At 35.6% G+C, this 21,398-nt stretch overlaps 1 non-coding gene across 1 annotated transcript; it reads right to left on the bottom strand.

Annotated features, from left to right (window-relative positions):
• Window positions 1-6,932: 6,932 nt before the first annotated feature.
• On the bottom strand, window positions 6,933-7,040 carry LOC113457627. Its single transcript, XR_003378157.1, has one exon. It is a non-coding gene; the product is annotated as a U6 spliceosomal RNA (small nuclear RNA).
• Window positions 7,041-21,398: the final 14,358 nt, after the last annotated feature.

Raw genomic sequence — 21,398 nt, 5'->3', positions numbered from 1 at the left:
CCCAAATTGGTATTTAGGTTTACTCTGAATGTCTAGCTATTTAGTAAATGAATATTAATACATCTTTAAATTATATTAGCTATTTGCTTTAAATTATTAAAACAAGATTACTTTATATACACATATTTGTATATATTCTTATTTTATATTATTAATGCTATAAAAATGGAAAAATATATTTTTTACCTCAGGTTTGCATTAGTTTAAATTTATTACAAATACTTTATAGTTATAAAACATTAGATTTATCCCTGTGTGCATTTCTCCATTAGAAATGCATGTGCTATGAAATTTTGGGTTATATATACCTTTTTATAGTGTAGAAATTTACCTAGGGAGTAAATCTAGTAGGAAAATTGTTGGTCCATGGACTATTTCATTAGCAACTCTACTCTCTTGCCAAGTTCATCTCAGAATTATGATGACAATCTGCACTTCAATCAAGGTGGAAGAGTGTTCTCAGATGGCTCTGTATCATTGCCATCATTTGTGGTTCTGTGATATTTTAATGCATGGACTCAAATCATCGAAATGTATTCTCTGTGAAGCTTTAGCGTGAACATCTTTTGTACTTATTGATCCTAAGCTTCTCTTCTATAAAGTGTTATGCTTATAGTTCCTCTCTTAATCATCTGCTTTCTATTTTGTCTCCGGTCTTCAAGTGAGTCTTATGCCACTTTTATTGTAGACAGTTTGTGTATTTGTTGTTTGTTTTTGAGAATTCACTGTCCCAGATTTTTTTGCATGTCCCAGAATTTTTTATTGTTCCTTAATTTTGTAGTATAATATGTCTTACAATTATAATTTGACATCTTCTCCAATAATTTTGCAACAGTAACCGGAGTTAGAAAACTGTGATGCACGGACTGAATTTGATGAGCTTCCATTTCTGTGAATAAAGCCTGATTGTTATGACTATGCCCCTGTAGTATTTATGATTGTTTTTTACAGAAAATGGCAGAGACAGAGAGTTACAAGAGGATCCTGTGAACCTCAAAATAATATTGGGCTACATTTATCTAAAACAGTTTTTATTCCTGAGTTTATAGGCTAGTAGTTTATTGCCTGTGTAATTGGGTATTAGTTGAGTTTTCAGGTTGTTATATCAGGAGCTTGTTTGCTTCATACTAAGCGATGCCAGATTTCAAAACTGAACTCATTTTCTGTGGCAATTTTTACAGAAAATGTTTAGAAATTTGTGAAGAAACCTTTTCCTTTGACCGTTTGTTGGCTCTTTGCCTTTGAGATACCCCCAAAGAGTTGCCAACGGTGACTATTTTCTATTAAATTATTCATCTGGCAAAATATGAGTTTTTTAACAGCATTCTATAATGTATTTTTAATGTGCTCCACACATAAGATAGAATGCATCTCATTTTCAAGAGACATGTTTTTATTTTGTTTGCTTTGTTTCCCCCTCCATCTCATATCATAGATAAATCTCTGAGATTTCTGGACAGTTCTCATGCAATCACTGTGTTCCTTGAGCTTGTAATGTTCTTTATTGCCTCTTTTGTGTGTTTGTCCTGGAGCTTTGTGCTAAGTCTTCCACAAGGAAGTGTGCTTTTAAAATAATGTGTGGTGTATTTCACTGAGAATGAAAGTACTCAAACTTTTGAATCGACTGCATTGCCTGTAACGAAATTCATTGCCAATTATTGAAGCCAACTATTTAGGAAACATCTCACGCATTCTCTCTATAACCCTACACAACTACAAACTGAAGAGTATATTTATTACAGTTCGCAAAGTTCTCAATTCTGGTAGTCATCCAAAGATTTCTTTTCTTTTCCACCTTTCCTCATACTGTTGGAATAGATAATTATTTATCCCGACCTTAAGTGTCAAATAGTCTTTTGGGCCCTCTTTCTTTATTCAGCAGTATCTCTCTTTGATACACCACTATCGTGGACTATTACTTTTACTAGGCAAGCCTGTGTTTCACCTTGCCTGCCTAAGTCACCTGATTGGCTCTAATAAAGGGCTGAATGGCCAAAAGCTGGACAGAGAGGTATGGGCACTGCTGGTGGGCAAAGAGAATAAAGAGGAGGAGAAATGTAGGATCAAGAAGAAAAAGGGAAAAGAAAATGAGAAAGATAGAGAGGGACACATCCTGGGCCAGAAGCCAGGCAGCTACCAGCCTGTCAGACAGGCAGCAGGAAAGTAAGATATATAGAAAGAATGAATGGATGGAAGAAAGAATGGAGGGAAGAAAGGAAGGAAAGAAGGAAGGAAGAAAGGAAAGATAAAGAAAGAAGGAAAGAAAGAAAGGTTAAAAAGTACCAAGACAAATGTAGATGAAGAAAAACAGGTTCAGTTCTAAGAGCTACCAAGAAATGAACATAAGACTGAGCATTCATAACTAATATGGAGCCTCTATATCATGATTTATGAGCTGGCTGGTGATCTAAAAGAAAAGAGAGTGGTACATACCATCCCTCTTATTGTAGCCAAAAAGAACTGTCAATGCAGTAAACTAGTTACTTCCATTATTTTTATCTTTTTTTCTGCTCTTTAAATCGAGATTTGCTTCAACTCAGTGTCTCCATATTGTATGTGCTTATTGTACATCAGTTTTCTTCTTCATTATAACTATTTTTGCTCTTATTTCAAGATTTTATACTCTTTGCTTCCTCTAATTAAAAAAGTCTAAATCACATTAAATGAGCAACCCTTAAACATTACTCAAAAGTGTGCCTGAAGTTCAGTTTCTACAAGCAAAGGATCATGAAAAATGATTAGTATTCCCACAGCTATCCATGATTCCCCCTATACTCATGTACTCTGTGCTTGTTCAGAATTTTATTATTAAACAAACCCTTTCCGCTCTTATCCACAAGATGACTGCCAGGGAAAGTTGAGCAAAACAGATTGCATTGTTGGAAATTTACCCCATGAAATATTAGCCTGTAAATATGTCAAGTATTTCCGTGTAGCTCATGGTAAGATTTAATACTATGTAGTTGGAGGTTTATTAAAAATATTAGTCTTCTTATGTATCAAGTATATCATGAATATTTATGACCTAGTGTATATTTAAATTTCACATTTGCTTAGTATATTGTGGATATGATGGCTTATGTTCTTAAATATGGTTTTTCCTTTGTTCCTAAATGATCATCTTTATGCTTGCCTCCCAAAACAAAACAAAATTTAGAAGAAAAATGAAAACAAGCAAACTAAAACAAAAAAGCGGGAGTAAACCTTGTGGAAGCTGTGGTGTGCGTCCTTCAGTCCACTCAGCTTGACTTATAAGTGTTCATTACTATGAGACATTGGTCTGGTTCGAGGCCTCTGGCTTCTGTTGCATTATTGATAATGGGCTCTCACTGGGGCTCCTATTGGATATCCTATTTTTGTCCTGCGTCATGGAGATCCTCCCGTTTTATATCCGTAGGTTAGTCACCTACGGATGCCATGTGAAGACATGTTCACATGTCTTCTGTGAACATGTTGCAACTGTTCATAGAAGAGGTAGACGTTGATGTGTATGAGCTCACAATCCTGCTTCTGGGCCTGGGTGGTAGCTATCTTGGTCAGCATGCCAGCTTTCCCTCATCATCATTACCTGGACAAGCTCTCCCGCTCTTCCTCACCGAGCTCACCCGATACAGACCACAGCAAGGAGGGGAGTAAGTTCTTCTGTTCTCACACCCTTGGGTGTGGTTCACCCACATTAACACCACTAGGGCCAGTTCTACTGTGGTGCCCACGCGAGGTGCAGAGATCTCCTTTCTGATAGTTGTAAGGGCATACGGGGTGGATGGTGGAGGGAGTCAGCTTTGCAGCTCAGGGTTGGCTTACCTGCACCCTCTACAACAGCGTCAGCTCTAGTGTGCTGTCCAGGTGGCAGGGCCCTCTCTCTCTAGTGTTCTGCAGGGTTAGTTCTCCACTCTCACGACCTTGGTCCAGGTACTTATTGCTGCAGGAAGCAAGCGGTGGAGGTGAGAGCATCTTTTTCTCAGTATGACACCACATGGCAGAAGGGGTGGAAGAGTGGAGTCGTGAAAACCAGAAAATCTTGAGAAATGGTAATGATGTGTCGAAACTGAGCAATGGCATGCTACCATATAAAAGAGGAAAGGCGTTTGTAAGGAATTTCTTGCAACACAATTTCTTTTCGCAGGACTGACTTGAAAAACTACATAATATGAAGAATGCTTCATCTGCAATGACTGAAACGCAGAATAGAGATGGGATAATAATATTCGCCACCTACCAACATCACAGCGATATGCTGAGGAAGGAGCTATTGGGATGAAAGGAAGTATAAAAAGTCAAAGCCTTGGAAACGTTTGATGTGGTTGCACTGTCAGGCAGTGCCCATGTGAGAAATACATCATTCTGTATGCTAGTGAACTTAAAGGTTTTGTGGGAAATTTGAAACGCAAAATAAGAATGCTAAGCAGATGCAGGCAGGTGGAAAGGTTTTCAACCCATAGATCTACAATTGATATTGTTACTTTGCTTCCAATTAAGTGCTAATTTAAAGATTATTGTATATTTGCATTCATTTGGACATTTTAAGACTAAAAATCATGGCATGTAGGTCTCTGACCAGACTTCAGAAAATTAGTTAAATTTTGCATAATGATTATTTGGTTTGGCTAATTGTTAACACAGTATCTATTACTTAGGAATGAAACACTGTCATTAGCCTGTTTTTATTTTCTTGTTTTGTGTCCTACTCAACAGTAGTTATATATATCGTTTTCAATTTAATCTTAGTTCATCAAATAAAGAAAACTGAGTGTTCAAACAGAACTTCATAACCTTCAGTCTAACAGATATCTAGTTAACTTCTTAACTTATACCCACTGACCCCGAAAATTTATTCATTCTCATATTTTTAATGATCAGTGAGCATTCTGGATGTAGTTACTGCAACAATGAAGATATTATGAATCTTACTTACATTGTGCAGGCTTCAATGAAGCTGAGAATTCACGAACAGTGACATACTTTGGTCTCCTCTCTGGATTTACTGCTTAGCAAATGACGAGGTAAGCATTCAGGCTCTAGTTTTGGAATATGCATCACTCCGTCATTTTCACATTAACAGAAGCTTAGAAATAAAATAAAATTATCAAGTAACACATAATCAAATCTTATTAAGGCAAAACACTCATCTATTTATAAGTACATTTAGTTGTTCTAAGAAAAATTTTATCTATCCCTATTCAAATTAGCTAAATAAATGATATTATTATTTGGTTCTTTATTTCTTTAGCTTTTAGAAGCTGATTAGTTTATATATATATATGACACAGTGTTTTGTATTATTAGCAATTTCCCAGAGGTCTCTGCTATCTTTTTCATGGTGACATTTTTAAGACTACCAGTGATCACACAAAGCAAATAAGAAAGTTTGTTGTTAGAGTATATGGTATACTAGCAATATCAAATTTTAAGTAATTGGAAACAGTAAAAGCACATTTTACATTTAGTAAATGCTTCCTTTATTGCATTAGAATAATAACATCATCCTTGGCAGAGTTTTGTGATTTCTATATACATACTCTGAAAAAATTATCATAGTAAAATCGAGTTTGAATCCTCTATAGAAACATCAGATACCAACTATAGTGTAGAAACATGAACAAATTTTGACATTTCATTGTGTGTGTTGTGTGTGTTACAGAAAAAAATATTCTCAGAGATAAATTCCTGCTCAACCTTTACTCAACAATATAAATCACAAAGAAATTCCTGTTCAAAGGACAGATATTTAATTTTGCCTTCACCAACAGTGTCAACAACAATAACAAAAACAACAAATAACTCCATAATGTAGCCAGAGTTCTTTGTACGGAGCAGAGTTAGAACTAAGATTCCTGGGACTTGAAGGAAATTGGCCCTAAAAGAATAGTAAACATTTTCAAGGTAAGGGGAGCATATTCCACCCAAACTTTCCAACTAATAGTAGAATTTGTAACTCTAAGTATTAAGCGTATCAGACCTCTGCTTATTTAGCTTCTGTGTTAGTGGTGACCCAAATACAGAAACAGGTTTGAGAGATGCTTTAAGTATTTGTAGCTAAAACTGACCATATTATCAGACTTCTGTTGATTCCTCCGTATTGGTGCCACTGCGGCACCCATGGCCATTCCTTTCCATGTCTGCTATCACTGTTCCTCACAGGGTTTACAGTGAGAGAAGGCTGTTCTGATGGTTTTTCTCTCAAAAGCCTACACATATCACTTTTCAGGACTATGAAAACTCACCATCAGGGAAGAAACTTCCAACTTGGCTTTGTGCAACTTGGTCATGGTACCAAGTTGACTTTCCCATATCCTGAGATCAGATTGTATTGTGTTTCCAGCAATAGCTCTTAAACATTGTATTGTAAAATATTTATGAAGCTATCTACAAGCAATTATTTCATAGCAGCTGGCTTTTGAAGTTGGGCAAGTAGCTCCACACCAATTGAAAATTTTCATTTTCATTTGCTTTAAAGAGAATTAGTCGCTGGGCCATGGTGGCACACACCTTTAATCCCCGTACTCCGGAGGCAGAGACAGGTGGATCTCTGTGAGTCTGAGGCCAGCCTGGTCTACAAGAGCTAGTTACAGGACAGGCTCCAAAACTACAAAGAAATGCTGTCTTGAAAAACAAAAAACAAAAATAAATAAATTAATTAATTAATTAAATAGAATTAGTCATAATGAACAAAATTTCATGCAGCTTGTCAAATTTTAACAGTGACACACTAAAATACATGAAAAATAAACACATAGCATCCTTAAGAAACAACCCTAACAAACAGGAAAGAATTCCAATGAAATTGTACTGGATTGCCTCATAACAAGTAATCTTTGGAAATTCAGAAAATGTTCTGGTGAAATTTAAATTGAATGAGAAATCTTAGTTACTTCGAAATATATTCTAGCAAAATTAAATTTAATCGTCTATTATATATAGGTGCTTTGTAAATGTATTTGTTCTTTTCCTTCTGTCTTGCGTGTCATCCTTGCGCAGGGGCCATGCTAATCTTCTCTGTATCGTTCCAATTTTAGTATATGTGCTGCCGAAGCGAGCACTCCTTTTGTCTTGTCAAGTATGAACTTTCTCAATAAACTATCTGATGTAAGTTTTTCCTGTTAAATTTCATGAACATGATTTAGTATTCTTTGGCACAAAAAAAATGTGATCTACATATTAACCTTCATTGTGTAATTTAGTGTTTTTTGATCTTCATTTTTATTTTGATTGATTTGCAGTCAACTGGAAAGACACATCTATGCATGCATCTTTGTGTATTTTCTTAGAAAAGCTTAACCAAGGAAGGAAGACCTACACTTAATGTAATTGGAAACATGCCATAGGTTCGAGGAAAAAAAGAAAGCCAACTGAAAGACATGTAAAGTCTAAGTGTGTTTGGGCATATACTTTATCTTATATCAACAAGAAGTAAAATGTGACATCTGTTGTCATCTTTAACAAAATATAACAACAAAATGTGATAGAAATCCATGTGTGAATGAACTTAATGGTGTTTTAAACAAACAACAGACCAGGTTATGTCTAGAAACATAAATATAATTATTTAATTATGGGTGGTTCTAATTTTTACTACAACCAAGTGCCTGACTAGAATCGACACAAAAGAGAACAAATGCGTTCTGACTCATGATATGAGTATATAGTTCAACATGGCAAAAGATATGACGGCTTCATAACTACAGGACTGAAATTTAAAGTACTAGGAAACATAACATACATCTAAATGGATGCATTTTGCATGAATTTGATGCCTAAAGTAAATAAATAATCCTGCTATAAATAGTGGTATGATTGCTTATATTCAACATCCACTATTTACATATTATATATTTTGAAGATTGGAACACATATAATATTAAAAGTGACACAGAAGAGAAAACAAAAGCCATTAGAAATGAAAATAAATTAGAACTTGAAAATGAAGATGAAAGGAGGAATATATTTTTGTATACAGTTCAATGCAACCTCTACTCATTTTATAAAAGATGGCTAGAAATAAAGCAGAAATGAGAAGTAGTTTGTTGTATTTCATGAATAAAGACTGGCATTACGCAAGTGACCAAAACTGATAGAATTAATGAAAAGAAAACAGCTATCTTGGAACTGAATGATAGCATAATGTTTATTCTGAGACAAATGTAAATACACATAGCCCAAAAACATGAATTAAATCAACACTGACTGAGTCTCTTCACTACTGTATTTTGTTAGGCTGGTTTTTGGTTTTTCAAGACAGTGTTTCTCTGTGTCATCCTGGCTGTGCTAGAACTCTCTCTGTTGACAAGCTAGCCTCCAACTCACAGAGATTCCCCTGCCTCAATTTCCTGAGTTCTGGGATTGAAAGCATCTGCCAACACCACCCAGCTTTTGTTTGCGAACATTTAAGGAGGCTAGAAGACATTTTGGGGTATCACCCACATAAATACTGTCTGCTACCTTAAGCGGGTTTCTCATAAGCCTTCGCTTTTCCATTTAGATGACAATAAGTGATCAATGAGCATCGAGCACCTTCCTGTCTCTGTCTCCACTACACTGAAGTTGTAGGCAGAGGCTTGCAAGCTGAAATTATGTGGATTTGCCAAGTGGAACTCAGGTCCATATGCTTGTAAGGTCCACACTACTGACAGGTCCTTCCCCTCTTCTGGATTCCTGGGTTTTCTTATTAACTACTTAAGACAGATTTTTAGATTTCTCATTTCTTCAGAAACCTTCAGAAACCTTCAGAAACCTTCAGAAACCTTGTGAGACCTCTGAAGTATGCAACTCTCAATGGTCCATAATTACATTTTTTTTAATTCCTCAAATGACCACCATATTCAAGTGCAGTTATAGAATAAACTTAAGAGCTTCTTCTAAGTAGATTTTTTTTCTCAGTCGATTTATTTACTAAGGTAAAATAACAAACCAAAGTAAGATTAATATTAAGCAGATTCTGTGGGAATAAAGATCACATAGGAATTTCTCTTAGGCTAAGACAGCTGGATTGTTTTCAACAGATAGTTATTTTGTAGATAAAAAAATAGAGGAAAATATTTCCAAGCTTTGAAAAACAGGGAAACACAAATAAAATTGAAAACTTCAGTACCTCGCATGTGTAAAAATTACTTAGTGACTCTGGGATACATGAGACAATTTGGGTTTGAAAGGCAGGTTAGAAATTAACTGAAAGGGTGTGAGGTGAAATAACAAATAACAAGTTAATCCTTAACTGATAAAAATAGATGAGTGCAGGATGGTTTACAGTTCTGATCCTGCATGACAACTATTCATGAATTTGGATGGCATCAGATGGCTGTTATTTGGTTTTGGTTGCTTTCCTAGAATACCACTTTGTGATTTGTGACATCTACAACTGTTTATACCTGATATATATTGCCTCTCTTTTTAAAATATTTCTTATTTTTATTCTAGACTGCTTATTAAATTTTGATTATGCCTTCTATTTCCCTCTCTCCTCAACAAGAATCACCCCATGTTTAGCACAATGTATATTACAAACAAACCAAAGAACCTATACACTAATCTGTACAGAGTAGTTTTATAATACATTCTCTCCAAGGACTAAATTTTTAGATACTGAACACTACAATGTGAATATCTTTCTTGTTCTAATCATGTAAGCACTGTACATATTATTATTTAAAAAAACAGATAATTACCCTGAAAAAAATTACTTGGGAGGCTTCAAATATATGAACAAAAATTCAAAATTGACTGCATTATTTTATTACAGCAGATATTCATTTTCAGTGTTCACTAGCTATTTCAACACAACAAATATTCTCCAATAGACAAAATATTTTAGTAATGACATAGTAAGAAGTAACAGATAGTTCCACAAATCAAAAACTATTTTGCCCAAATATGCATACTAGTTGCAATATTAATCCTAGTAGCTTTCAAGTTACAAATGACAGAGAGATGCCTTACATCTCATACTGTCCAAAACTACAGGGATATCAGAGTATACTATCAAAGGCTCTGGCTCAAGAAGGAAGTAAAATAGACAGTGTTTATACTTCTGTGTATACTAAATTTTTTATTTGTGTTACAGAGTGATTCTCTTGACATAAGAGATGAAGGAAAAGCATTCATCCTTGACTTGTTTTGAATTTAGGTTGCAAAAGACTCTTAGCTTCATGATTCTCCAGAGAAAATGTCCTTGTAGGATCTGACAGTTGATCACATGTATTCCTGTGCTTGCTTCCCTTTACTTCTTTTAACACAACTTGTCAAATCATGTACACTTTCTTCACTATGATTCACAGCAATGTAAAAGACAGAATCCCTAATGTAAACATCTATGCACGTGTATGGTTGTATTTGCATATTTTATACATGTATTTATTTGGAGAAATATATATCCAAGTGTTTATTAAAGTAATGCAAAACATCAAAGACTCAGAAGTTCTACAACGACTACATATGCTAGAGATCTAAGAATTCAGTAGCTTTGTTTGTCCAAGAAGCTGGATACCTCAGAACAGATGAACAATGATATTGCTGTAGACTCTGACTGAAGACCTGGAAGCTCCCTGCTGAATTTCTTGTTTTATTCAGTTTTCAGTGGTGAAATGCTGTGCCTCATGGCAATGGCAACCAGAGTAAAAGAAATATCAACTTATATAGCTCTGGGGTCTTATCTCTTCTTCCACTTTCTGTTCTGCATATCCAGTTTCCCATTTAACACTTGTAAAGGTTCTATGCTTTTCAATTCAATCAGCCATATGCAAAAACTATCTGAAAGTGCCTCTCTGATACACCCAGATGCGTGCTTAGAAATCTTTTAGCCATCTCTTAATATAAAGCTGCACCTAACACATATCTTCAGAAGACCAGCCTTACTGATGAGCATAGGGATTCCCAACTTTGCCTCTAAAATTACCATGGCCTAAGAAAACCATCCATGCCAAGAAAACATTCTATTCGTCATTAAAAGCCACTGCTATTTTTTTTCTTGGCTTCTTTCTTGTAAAGATGAGACAATGTCCTTAAAAATTTAGAAAGATAAAGTTTTAGATAAAACTAACATAATGTTGTAAACCATGTAATAATTTTATATGTGCTTTTGTTGCTACATTATCTACCCATCTATAAATCTTCATGCTCATTAGACATTCTGAAATTTAAAAAAAAAAATCCATTCTGTACCATAAATGTTGAAACTGTGTTTTTCCCATTTAACCATTTCATTAAATTTCCTTATATGGTGCCAGGCGGTGGTGGCACATGCCTTTAAACCCAGCACTCAGGAGGCAGAGGCAGGAGGATCTCTGTGAGGTCAAGGCCAACCTGGTCTACAGTAGCTAGTTCCGGGACAGGAACCAAAAACTACGGAGAAACCCTGTCTCGAAAAATCCAAAAAAAAAAAAAATTCTTTATATGCTGAAGCCCACGTCTGATATAATATGAACTAATATATATAAAATGGAACAATCTATGAAGGCTCTTATCCACTAAAAGAAAAGGCTTATGTAAACACTCAGATTGTGTAACAATTAAACACCAGTGATATATAATAATGAAGTACAGAATAATGGTTGACTAAATAAATACTCTGGAGCCGTGTGTGTGTGGGGGTGTGCATATATTGTGTGTAATCATTTGAAAAGAAGGTTGATAAGTGAATAAAAGTATGAAATGTGACCACATGCAGTAAATGAAAAAAATAAATGATAAACACTTATACAAGATTGCAGATGTACAATAAATGTCTAGATACTATTACTTGATGAATCCATCAGTGAAGACATCATATGCAACAGAGAGTTCATTCTACCATCATCTTAAAAACAATAAAAAGTTTGTGAAATATTTTAGAGTGATTTAAAAGCATATACAAACTGATAAGATTTGTACACACTTATGTTAGAGAAGCTGCTTAGTTAATAGAGGCAACCTACCTCTTAAGATTATAGATAAGGTACAACATCATGACCAATGGTTCAAATGTCATATTTTCATAAATGTGAAGCAATCAGCAAGTGCAACAAGGTTGGACTAAGGGGTATTTAAGAGAGATTTAAATAATTTATAACTCAATAATTATCTGGAAGTTAGAAAGTATTTTTAAATTATTTGCGGAATAACTTACTGGTTCCCATAATGAAATGGACACACCTCTGTTACCAACATAGTTGGATATGTAGCAACTGGTTGTATTGTTAACTACAGAAACTGGAATTAACATGACTCAAATAGAAGAAAGAAAAAAGATTTTATTTCTTTTTTCTATTTTATCAGATTGCAAAACCATAAGGCCAGATGTTAAAAGACAGTATTGCATTTTATTTGAGATTTGAAAGTTTTGTGGGAGTATTTAGAACTTATTTTACATGTAACCTATTTTGAGCAAGAATATGTAGATCCTATATAAATTTGGCTAGAGAATTACTAGCCATGATTTATAGTTTCCTTCTACTCATGAATGAGGTTGTCGAAGGAAGACTGATACCACATTCAAAGCCACCATGTCCAGCACATAAATTTGTACTCATTAGATAATATTTATTATCTATTCTAAAAGATATTGAGAGATAGTATAGTCAGTTCTTACACATCTTTCCTGGAACAGCTACTGCCTAGTAAAAGGTAACATTTTTTCTCTATTGTAGGAATGCCAACATCTCACCACTAGGTTAATGAGCAATGCCCTTAATTACATGCCACATTATAAAACTTTGGATCTACAAAAAACAGCAATTTTCATGAACACTCAATTCATCACCAGTGGTTCATAGTAATATTCACACTGTAGCCTTTTTTAATTTTAATCTCATCCAGAGACTTATTTTAAACACACAAGTTCCTTGTTTTTTCTCCTCCAACTTGGTCTCTTTATTTTTCTTGATAATTCTTATTTATTCTCTTATTTTTCTTACTATGTTGTCTTCTGTTGGAAAAGAATGTTACTAAAATTAGAGATGAGGTTTTCACGCACACATTCGGTTGTAGGTACTTGCCAAGATGCAATGGAAAGTATTATGTTGTGACGTTTTAAAGACCAAGGACGTTCTGGGTTAAAAATCAAACACTCTTAAACATAACATGTCATAAGAGTTAGTTATTATATTAAAATACAACTTCCAAATTTTAAATTATATTCTCATTGTCAGAGAAACTATTTTCTGCTTTTTTAAAAAAAAACATTGTTATCATCCATAAAAAATATTTGCTTAGCTAAAAATAAACTTATGAATTGTCTTATTGCTGATCTCAAAACTTTCAACTGATAATAATTATAAAAACATATGCTGTATTAATTATAATTTTGTTTTCCTAAGATCGAGCTCACAGAAAATATAGAAATTAAGATATATCATTTGAACTATAATACCAATACTTACAGTAACCTGGTTTAAGAAAAATATTCAATTTTAAGTGGATTACGCACATATTAATGGTGATATGAAAATGTCACCACATTGAAATAGCATGACCACATATTTGTTCATATGTATGCTATCTAGTGAGTGACACTAAATGCACTTCCCACTGAAAATACTGATGCTATGATGAGAAATGTTGTAATATGTTGTAATGTGTGGTAATGGACCTGTTCCTCTTCTGCCTGGCGAAAATTGAGTGATGCTGATTTTATATGAAGCAGTAATAACATGTTAGCACAATGTGGGGTATTATAAATAGAAGAACATAAGAGATATTACCTGAACAGAAAGGACCTTAGTGATAAGGCAGAAGAGCAGGGCTCTACACATCTGGTACATGCAAGTACAGTCCAGCTCAATTCATCTGACTTGAATTCCCACACACATCTGAAATTAATCTAGAATATAGGACACAAAATATGAATACGATAGATTATAATTGTTATTAAATCAAAAATAAGACAAGAGGTAAAGAAAACTAATAGTTAAAACATTATAGAAAAATAGTTTCCGTATAGGTAGACTCAAAAGCTGAAATAAAACAGCAGTTGTAAGCAATGAACATTTAAAATTATGTTCATAATACATGCTTCGAATCATAGTAACATTGCCAAATAAAAAATAATGTTTATTAACAATATTAAATAATAATTTTAGCCATTCTTATTTAAAATTCCTATTTTTTTTATCTAAAATTTTGTGCAAGTCTTTTAAAATTGAAATCAATATTTACATGGGAGGTGATGCTCAGCTCCTGAAATAAGCCCTAAGATAGCCCCAGTAATTGAAAGGTCATCAATAGATGTCAATGGTTCCTTTAGGAGAAACACCAGTTTAAGTCACTTCCTTATTCTGCAGCAACACATACATTCTTGAAGATTTCTGAGAGGTCGAGCAGAGTAGTGGCGTAGCCCACACAGCCCTCCAGGGATTCGGTCCCTACATAGGGGTCACAGTCATCTGGATTCTTTCACAGAAGCATAGAGAAAAGACATGTGACCCTACGATAAGTGGAAACCATTTTTTTGTGATGTAATAATTGAAAAATTCAGCCCCACACCCACACTTAAAAATGTAGGATGTACTTGGTCATTTTCTCTGACATGGAGACCTATCGTCCTTATTTTTACCCAGAATTTTGATGGTTTTGTCACTGAGTAATACATGTTAGAAAAAATAATTTTTCAATAGTATACACATCACAATGGACAGTTTCTTACTCTAAATTCAACACTGGAGAAGGAGAATTTCCTCCTCAGAGTTTGAGAGGTTCCTTTATGAGGGCAGGGATCGAAGAGCCTCAACCCCACTCCTAGCACTGTAGGTATGTTATTATCATTATTTCGTTTTAAAAACACAGCAAAATTGAACTACAGAGCACATCTCATAGACTGCGGTAGGAATTCCTACAACCAGTAGCCTTTAAGTAACCCACCCACTTGGACATGGCCTCTTATACATGTCGGGACTCTTTCCCGGCTGCGAGAATTCGGTTGCTGTTCCCCATTCAAGCAGAGGATTGTGATCTGTGAGTCTACCCCTAAATAAGTAACCTTTTATTATACTCAATTCTGAACTAGTGTGGGATTTCTTGTTTTTAGCATCTTTCTTCAACAGACAATTCTAAATTGCTCAATTTTCATGTTACACTAAATTACATATCCGTATGATTTGTCCTGTGTATCTTGCCAGAGAAGTACAAGAAGAAGCCAAGATGTTCATACAGAATGTCCATATAGGATATGATAGGTCTCTGTGGTTCTTGGATAATATGACTTTTGCCGTTCAACTTATGTATCTCCTTTACATTCTACCAGCAGAAGCTGTGGAAGTCTGCTTAGTTCAGGGATGAGAAATGTGAAACTGGGGAATAACATAGGCAACTAAGATTGTCTTATTAGACCCACTGCCACACTATAACTGTGACTTCATCCTGCAGGATTCGGGGAATCGGTGTAGAACATGAGCATTGCACTTCTCCAGCCAAAGAGTGATGAACTCGAGAATTAATACATCAAGCTCTCTAGTCATTAGCACAAAGTAGCTCCCACTGGACATTTATTTTCTCTCATTCTTCCTTATAGAGCAGAATTTAGCCACCAGAGAGAGCCCTCAGACAGGAGGAAGTGGGTCAGGATGTTCTAAAAGATTCACTCAGGATAGATGTGGCTAGGCAAAAGCATCAGCTACTTTGGACTAGTCTTTTATTTTCCAACTGTACTTCCACTGCATAACTTCATTTCATTATATTACAAAAGTCCTCAAACATACTACTATTTTTCCCCTTCTCCTACTGAAAGAGCATATTCATTAACGACCACCCTTTTCAGTTCTAAAAGGTCTGTCTGAAATATTTATTCTGTCCCTCTCTGCTTACTATTGGAATTTCATTTTACTTCCTCATGTTGTTTTAATGTGTGATGCGTCATTCTTTCTATTTTACCAAAATTAATAGCATTTATCCCCACCTCTAAATCATACTGAAAAGCCTACTAATTTTGATTCTCCTAAGTGGTTTCAAAGGATTTTCTTTCACACATTGAATACCCCATTATCATGAATTTAAAGAGGATCTACTCCAACAATATATAATCATAATCTTCAAGCTTTCCAGTTACATTGTTCTCATACTTAAGAACATTAGAAATAGTTTTCTTAAAAAAACAATTAAGGAATTTTTTTCTAGTTGTCAATATATCTGAGATGAACTCTGATTCCTGATTTACACAGAAAATCATATATGTAATGTCACTGAAGTGTTTGTTTATCTGTTATATGGATTACTTTTGTTTAAGCTAATTTTCAAGTATTCTAAAGTAGTGAGAAAATTTTCCATTATTTTCCTTTGAAAATATACAGAACAAATATTTTTCAGTGCCTGAAGGATACCTAGGAATGTATGTTTGATACTGAGAGATTCTTCTTTTTTTAAAAAATAAATTTTCAACAGTTTTTTTTCTTTTCAGAACAGAACGTGCTTGTGTTGGAGGAGCAATGCTAACCCTGAGCTAATTCTGTAGTGATTTACTGCATATATCAAGAATCCCTCAAAGGTAAATAGTATTTTATAACTTCCCTTCATCAATCAAATATTTTTCTTGCAAAATACTATCGATTTTAACCAAAAAAATGACCATTAATCTCTGTCAGTTCCAGAACAACTATCTTTCAAACTGAAAATTATTGTGCCTTTGGAATTCACACTCAGAGATAATTTAACAGTATAGACTATAAGAGCAACAAAATAATGGATGAAATGAAAGATACTAGACTGTGTAGCATGAGAGAATTTTATAAAAATGGTGCGCAAGCTGAAATTTACTAATGTCCAATGGCTGCAAAGAAGTGAACTTAAATATGGCTAATCTCCTAATCACATGTAAACAGAAAGAATGCAATAAATAACCCACTTTATCTCATTTCTCCAATTTAGTGACTGAAGAGATGAGCATGCTGGGTGACAAATGGGATTCAGGATATTGTATGCTAGAAAATACCTAGTAATCTATCCACCCACTCCTCTTCTACCCAAGTAAGCAAATGAGGCAGACAATAATTCTAATATGCTTCCTTTTGTACTGCTTGAAAAGTAGCAATTTTTTTAAAGAATGAAATAACCAAGTCATGATTTAAGTAATATTTACTGAGCACCTGCTTGTAATCATAATTCTGTCTAGACTTGAAGAATATAGTAATTGCCACAACCAAAACTCTTTTCTGAGTATATGGAACAGTTGGTAAGATACAGTCACTTAATTGTTGAATTTAATCAATCAGTTGGATGAGGATTAGAGACTGAGAGAAGGGAGATCAAAAAGAAAGGAAAGAAAGAGACAAAGGAAGGCTGTGACCAAAGAAGAGAGGAAACACGCTAGGCAGAGGAAAGATTACAGAGAAAGAGTTGGAGAAGGGGAAATGGAACAAAGAAGAGGAGGGGATGAAAAAATAACAAAACTTATAAGGAGTAGTATGGAGAACAAGAATCTTATATAGTCAAGAATAATTTAAGAACAAAAATTTCAAAGACCTGAAGAATCTAGTAGTCAGTTATGCAAATAAGTGTAATTTCTGAGGAACTGGTCCTCGGGTGCAACTAGACCTAGAGAAAAAAACCATAATAACAGCCTAGAAGAAGCAAGAAAGGGAGAAGGAGGGGTGAGGACAGTGCTCTCATGAGGATTTAATTCGTAGATATCATGGGTGAGAATTTTGAGAATTTTGACTTTCCTTTTGAGAGAAGAGTTGTCAGAGAGATATAAGCTGAGGATTTTGGAAAGGATTGAATTACCTGTAGCATTGAACAGAGACTGTAGAAAAAGACAAGACTAAACGGAGATAACTGTTGATAGAATAATATCATAATACAGGAGTCACAGTTATGGCTTGGAGCCAGGTGGTAGCCATGAGGCTGGATAGAGTGTTCACACCCTGGTTTTATGTTCACTCCATGGCTCTTGATTTTTGCTGAACGTTTTGATGTGAGGTGTGAAAGCTATGGAGGCATAGGCGGTGGAGCATAAAGCCCAAGAAAACTTGAGATGGTGAGGAAAGACCTGCAATGAACTCAATGAGTTGAACCTGTACTGACTAGAACCTCTCTGAGGTCATATTCCCAAGGAGGGTTTTAAAGAAGCACAGCGTTTTGAAACAGATGTTGTGGAGAATTTGAAGTGAAAATGGAATAGAAATTTATTCACAGCTTCTGAGTTCTCTCTGGCCTCTCAACACATTAAGTATAAACATGAACTGATAAGACCCTTGGCAGAAAGCACAGAATTGTTGCCTATCCTTCCATAACCCCTGCTGTCGATTTCTTCATTAAACTCCCGTGAGTTCAGTCCCAAGTAGCCTCCCGAGTTGGTGGTCCACAGTCTGTGAGGTGCCACAACTTGGGTCAGATGTCTCTCTGGGTTTCTTGGTCATGATCTTGACCCACCTAGCTCATGTAATCCCTCCTCCCTCTCTCTTTGAATGGACTCCCAGAGGTTGGCCTGGTGCTCGGCTGTGGATCTCTACGTCTGCTTCCAGCAGTAACTGGATGTAGGTTCTATGATAACAATTAGGGTAGTCAACAATCTAATTATAGGAGGCCAGTTCAGGAACCTGCTCCACTATTGCTAGGAGTGGGTCCCTGCTAATGGAACCAGGATCTGTCCCTGATGTATGAGCTTGTTTTTTGGAGCCGATTCCTTACGATGGGATTACCTGCTCAGTCTCAAAGCAGGGCAGATGGGGCTTGTACTCTCTCAACTTGATGTACCAAGCTTTATTGTCTACCCATGAGAGGTCTTACTCTTTCAAGGCAGTGGATGGGGGGAGGTAATGTAGCACTAATAATAGAAACCCAGAGATTTCTAGAACTCTGCGAGTTCAAGGCCACTGTGGGCTACATAATATCAATGAAGAAACAGATCCAGATGGTGGTAACTCACAGCATTAATCTCTATACTATAGAGTCACACGCCTATAATCCCAGCACAAGAGAGGAATATAAGGTGAAATGACACAAAACTAGTTCTCTTTCAGACTTAGGATTTCTTAGAGGGAAGAGTTCTCGCTTGATGCTTTGCTTTTCTGAACTTCATGCTCAACCCCAATATCTGTCTCTGGGTTTTTATTTTTTGTGCTACACAGTAGAGTATGGGGGAGGTGGGAAAATCAGAAAGAGAGGACGGAGAGGGAACTGTGGTATGTGAAATGAATAAAAATTTAAAATAAAAAAATAAAAATAAACTCTTGTGTTGCTACTGCCCTACATTGCACAAACTAAATTCAGTCCTTACAGTCTAGTTTTGGACTGCTCTCCCAAAGTAAAAGCCTGTTTTTTTCAAACAGATTCATTGTGTTATTAATATAATTGTAGTATTCTACTAATATTATAATTATTATAAACTCTAAATTCCTTTTTCCAGAAATTCCTTAAAGAACATAGGAAATTTTTTAATTTTTTTAAACACATTAAAACTAAAAACTTATATGTTAGTTTTAGGTTATTTGCATAATTAGTATTTCTTAGGTGTACAAATTTTATGTGTGTTGATTTAGTGTGATATATGTTTTGAAATCATTATCTGACATTTTTAGCCCTTCATTTTTAGAGATGAGCATCTGTAATCACTATGATTGACTGCGAGTATCCATTTTACATAGCCTGCCTTCATCAATCATGACTCAGAAAAGAAAGCATGATAGGTTCACTTAAGGACCAAAACAAAAGCAAAAATTAAAAGTTTAGACACTTTTGTCATTCAGCACATGTAATACATTCTTTCTTTTATAATTTGAAGACAAAGGCAAGAAAATAGGAAGAAAATCCTAACAAGTATATTTTAATTAAAAATTAGAGGAAAAATAAGTTTGACCTTCCAGTTTGTGGTAAAATAAATGCTCAAATCACTGACCACCATTGTCTTCATTCTTAATTCCATAACTGAAGTGAATATTTAGCAAAGCTTTTACACCTCTAAATTTTTTGGTTAATCACATGCTCATGCCTAAATTTTATAAAATTATGGCTCATAATGAAGCATTATTTATTTTCTTTTTTTTTCTTTTTTTTTTTTTTGATTTTCGAGACAGGGTTTCTCCGTAGCTTTTGGTTCCTGTCCTGGAACTAGCTCTTGTAGACCAGGCTGGCCTCTAACTCACAGAGATCCACCTTGCCTCTGCCTCCCGAGTGCTGGGATTAAAGGCATATGCCATCACCGCCCAGCTATAAAGCATTATTTTTAATTTTAATTTTTTAAAAAGACTATCTTCTCTCATTTTTACATGCCAAATCCACTTCACACTCCCTCCCCTACTCCTTTTCCCTCCACATTCTCTTGCTTCCCACCCTCCACCTCACTCCCCATCCATTCCTCAGGGAGGGCTAAGGCTTCCCATGGAAAATCAAAAAAGGCTAGAACATTGCTTTGAGGCAAGACCAAGGCTCTCCCTACGATATCTAGTCTGAGCAAGGTATACCTCCAGAGAAAACGGGTTCCAAAAAGCAAAAAAACAAGCAGTAGGGATAAATCCTGGTCTTATTGCCAGTGGCCCCACAGTCTATCCCAGCCATACAACTGTCACTTACATTCAGAGGGCCTAGTTTGGTCCTATGTTCATAGCAGCATTATTCATAATAGCCAGAACCTGGAAACCACCTAGATGCCCCTCAGCTGAAGAATGGATAAAGAAAATGTGATACATTAACGCAATGGAGTACTACTCAGCAGTAAAAAACAGTGACACCTTGAAATTTGCTTGCAAAGCAGTGTAATTAAAAAAAAAAAAACATCCTGAGTGAGGTAACCCAGAACCAGAAAGATGATCATGGTATGTACTCACTCAAAAGTGAATACTAGCTGTAAATCAAAGGATAAGGATCCTACAGTCCATAACCCTAGAGAAGCTAAGCAATAAGAAGAACTCTAAGAAAGACAGGCATAGATTCCCCCTTGGAAGGGGAAATAGACAAAATCTCCAGAGAAAATTGGGAGCATGGGGGTGGGGTGTAGAAAAGGAGGTGGAAGGGGAGAAGGGGGAGAGAATGGGAGAGAATTAGAGGGAACGGGATAGTCGAGATGGGGGAAGGACAGAAACGGAGAACAAGGAAAGAGTTATCTTAATTGAGGGAGCCATTATGGGAATAACAAGAAACCTAGCTCTAGAGAAATTCCCAGCAATCCACAGGATGAAGCCAACTAAGACCCTAAGAATAGCGGAGAGGGTGCCTGAACTGGCCTTGCCCTGTAGTCAGTATTATGACTATCTTAAATGCCATCCAAATCGAAGCTGATACAGAGATCCACAGCAGAATATGGGACTGACCTCTTAAAGTCCATCAAATAGAGGGAGGAGTGAGAATATGAGCAAAGAGTTCAAGACCATGATGGGGACATGGACTGACACAGTTTAGCTAAGCTAATGGAAACCTTCCAGCTCTGGCCTGACAGCTGGGGAAAGAGCATAGGACCAAGCTACCTTTTTCCCTCTTCTCCTCTCCTCTCCTCTCCTCTCCTCTCC

This window comes from Microtus ochrogaster, linkage group LG3 (genome assembly GCF_000317375.1).
Source record: "Microtus ochrogaster isolate Prairie Vole_2 linkage group LG3, MicOch1.0, whole genome shotgun sequence".
Taxonomy (NCBI): Eukaryota; Metazoa; Chordata; class Mammalia; order Rodentia; family Cricetidae; genus Microtus; species Microtus ochrogaster.
Note: the sequence above shows the minus strand (reverse complement) of the source record. Positions and strands in the feature narration are given on the sequence as shown.